We start from the raw sequence: 3,956 nt of genomic DNA on the forward strand, positions 1-3,956 counted from the left end.
GATGGCCAGAGAGGCAGGGTGTGGACCCATGAGTGAGATCTGTGCCTGCAACCCCACACAGTGTGGCCAGGGTAGGGACCCCAGGAAACTCATCTGTCATCCCCACTCTACTTGCAGCATCTAGGGGTGAGGTGGGGGCAGGGAGAGGCCAGGGGACTCCTCTAATAATTTGGACCACACCTTTGTTCCAGGGGCTGGCTCAGCCACTCAGCCAGTGTGTAAAATGCAAGAGGACAGTCTGTTTCAGAACTGTTCAAAGGGGGGCAGGTGTTTGATCAGGTAGTTGAGACACCACGGGTGACACCTGCATGCTACACCTGAGGACCTGGATGTGGGTCTCAGCCCCACTTCCAAGTCCAGCTTCCTGCTGAGGCACCTCCCAGAGGTTCAAGAACCTGGGTCCTCTCACTCACATAGGAGACCTGGAGTGGGTTCTGGGCTTCTGGCTTTAGCTTCTCCCAGTCCTGGCCTGCTGCTGTGGGCATTTGGGGAATGAACCAGCAGATGGAATCACTCTCCCTTTCAAATGAACATAAGTAAATAAACAAATACACTGTCCAAGAACTTCCATGAGTATAGGCTATGGGTCATGGGTACAGCTGGCCCGGCTCAGGGTTTCTTTAATGAATGCTAACCATGGAGGTCCCTGCTGACCTGGAAGTCCCTGACATGAGTACATCCCCAGATGGCTGGAGACCAGATGCTTGGGCTCATTCGGGCTCCCCGAGGTTACTACTGCCACAGCTCTGACCCCCACGGCCAACAGCTGATCCTCTCCGAGCACCACTCTCAGAGGGACTGTGGGGATCCCTCAGTGCAGAGGAGAGCAGCTGGCCCCTCCTCACCTGGCCTTTCTAACCCTCACCAGTGGGATCCTAGACAGAGACCCTGGGGTTGCCTTCTAGTTCAGTCTCAGGTCTGTCCTGTGACCTTGGGCAGGACTTTCCTTTCTTGGGTCTTCAGTTCCCAACACCTCTCAGATCCTGCATTCCACGGGCTCCTGAGATGGGAAGCTTCTGCTAAAAGGCAGAGCGATTCCAAAGAGAAAACCTCCTTGGGCCCTTCCTCCCACACACCCCCTTCCTCAGACTAGGCCCCAGAAAACCAGCTGCTCCCACCCTCTACGTCCCTGCATCTTCCTTGCTGTCCTACCTAGGGGTTGGGGACTGGGAGTGGAGGGTTGCTGGCAGTGGCTGGAGAGCCTGGGACGCACTCTGGCCAGGCAGGGCCAGCTCTGCTGCGGATACCCATAATTGCACTGCCTGTCACTCCTGGAGCCGCTATCTGTCTGCACAGCTGACCCCACACACCCGCCATTATATTGGTTCCTGTTGGGGCTGCAGAGCCTCATCACTTATACATGCAGCCGGGAGCGGCTGGCTGTGCCGGGGAGGGATAGAGATGGGTCTCCTCTTCCTCAGCCACTGCCTTTGCAGAGCTGCCTCAGCTGTCCATGCATCTGGGATGAGCAGCTGGCTCCACTGACCAGGCTGGGTGGGGAGGACACCGGAGTATCGTGTAGGTCCTGGGAACCCCTCTCTGACCCAAGGGCTCCCTGTGGTCCTCTCCTCAGGAGATGGTTCTGGGGAGGAGCCCTCCCCAACCTGAGACCTGGGCAGCACCCAGCTTTGGCATGGATGTGGCACCGGCTCTTTGCCTGTCACAGCTCAAGTTCTGATCTCCCATATGGCCCTGCTCCCAAAGGGACTGTGATTACAGAAAGTGTTCCCCTGCAGGATCTCTAAGCGTCCTGCTGGGATTCAAACTACTTCAAGGCACATGAAACCAGCTTCGTCTTTCAGCCCTCAAAGATGATGGGATTTCCTCCTGACAAGCTGGCAGCCCATCATCTGGGCCTGGGGAGCCCATCTTTGCCTTCCAGCGACCCAGCCTCTCTCCCTTCCTCTACCCCCCAGGATTAGCCGCCCACTGGAAACCGCCACTTCCTGGGATGCAGCTGACCTGCTCTCCAACTCTGACCCTCCCTGGAGAAGCTGCCAGAGCCTGGGGCTGGAGGGGTTGGGGCAAGCTACTTAACCCCTTGGAGCCTTGGCCTCCTCACCTCCATTCTGGAGATGATAATCTGATCCTTTCCGCCTTTGGTGAGGAGTAAATGATATGAGGGTGGCTTAACTTGGACACCTCCTGGAGTGGCATGCAGCTTAGCAGTTAAGTCTTGGCTTGGCACACCTGCATCCTGTATCCCAGCTCTGCTTCTCACTGCAGCTCCCTGCTAAGGTGCAGTCTGAGGAGGGCAGCAGCTGATGGTTTAAGTAGTCACCTGGCTCCTGGCTTCAGCCTGGCCCAACTTCAGTGATTGCAGGTATTTGGCAAGTGAACCAGTGGATGAGAACACTACCACACTTTTTCTCTCTCCCCTTTTCCCTCTCAAAATAAGGACATTAAAAAATAAATGTACAGACCCGGCACAGTAGCCTAGTGGCTAAAGTCCTTGTCTTTCATGCACAAGGATCCATATGGGTGCAGGTTTTGATCCTGGCAGTCCTGCTTCCCATCTAGCTCCCTGCTTGTGGCCTGGGGGAGCAGTCAAGGATGGCCCAAAGCTTTGAGACCCTGCACCCACATGGGAGACCCGGAAGAAGCTCCTGGCTCATGGCTTTGGATTGGCTCAGCTCCAGCTGTTGCGGCTGCTTGAGGAGTGAATCATCAGATGGAAGATCTTCCTGTCTTTCCTCCTCTCTACATGTCTGTTTAATAAAAACAAAATAAATCTTTAAAATAAATAAATGAATAAATTTACATCACCTCCTCCAGCGAGTTCCCCATGATTCCCCACTTTCTAAGGAACTGGGCTGGCACTGCTGAGTGCTTCCCTTGCAGTGTGCTTATTTCCTGGCCGTGAACTTGTCAGGTTAGGTAGCAATCATTTGTTCAGGTTCCAGTGATATCCCATAAACTATATGAGGTCAGAAGCCTCTTTTGACTCATCATCACATTCTGTGATAACAAGGGCAGTTGTAGCCCCAGCGTGGTGGGCTAGTGGCTGGGGTCCTTGCCTTGAAAGCGCCCAGATCCCATATGGGCACCAGTTCTAATCCCAGCAGCCCTGCTTCCATTTCCATCCAGCTCTCTGCTGATGGCCTGGGAAAGCCTCGGGACCCTGCACCTGCATGGGAGACCTGGAGGAAGTTCCTGGCTCCTGGCTTCGGACTGGCACTACTCTGGCCATTGCAGTCACTTGGGGAGTAAATCATTGGATGGAAGATCTTTCTCTATGTCTCTCTTCCTCTCCGTATATCTAACTTTGCAATTTAAAAAAGAAAGAAACAAGAGGAGTGGTTGGTAGTCAATTAGCATATGTTTACAGGACAGACAGGGTGGATGTGAGAGTGCCTCCACTGTGGAGCCTGCTTGGATTTATCTAGGCAGGGCATTCTTGCTTTGTGCCTTCCCCACACCTAGCACAGACCTCCACCCTGGGGTGAGATTCCTCAGCTATGAAACTGGAAAGAATACCACCTACATCATGTTGTTTTCCTAGTAAATGGCCTCTGTCTTGTAGTGGGTTTAGATCTGCAGTAACAGTTCATTAAGTTGAGCTGAGAGAATCCAGACAATGCTTAGAACAGGATGTTGCACTTAGTAAGGGCTCAGAAACATTAACTGCAGCAACGACCACAGCTTTGGCTACATCACCACAGCTACCTGACAGGGCCTAGCTAGGTGCTCTCAGTGACCATGGAAATACTTGGATGCAGATTGCTGATGGTGAGTCAGGGCACTGCCCTCTCTTTCCCACTAACACACCCAGGTGGCACCCCAACACAGATTCTTACACATCCATGCCCCCACATGTCCACTCAAAGGATCCTGAAGGACCTGGAGGCAGCCTCAGGGGGTTTCTAGAGCCAGCCTAGCCTAAGTAGAGTCTCACCTGCCCATTCACCTGGACTCTCCACAAACACCCTCAATGCCCAGCATCCCAGCCCCACCCC

Source organism: Ochotona princeps, chromosome 17 (genome assembly GCF_030435755.1).
Source record: "Ochotona princeps isolate mOchPri1 chromosome 17, mOchPri1.hap1, whole genome shotgun sequence".
Classification (NCBI taxonomy): Eukaryota; Metazoa; Chordata; class Mammalia; order Lagomorpha; family Ochotonidae; genus Ochotona; species Ochotona princeps.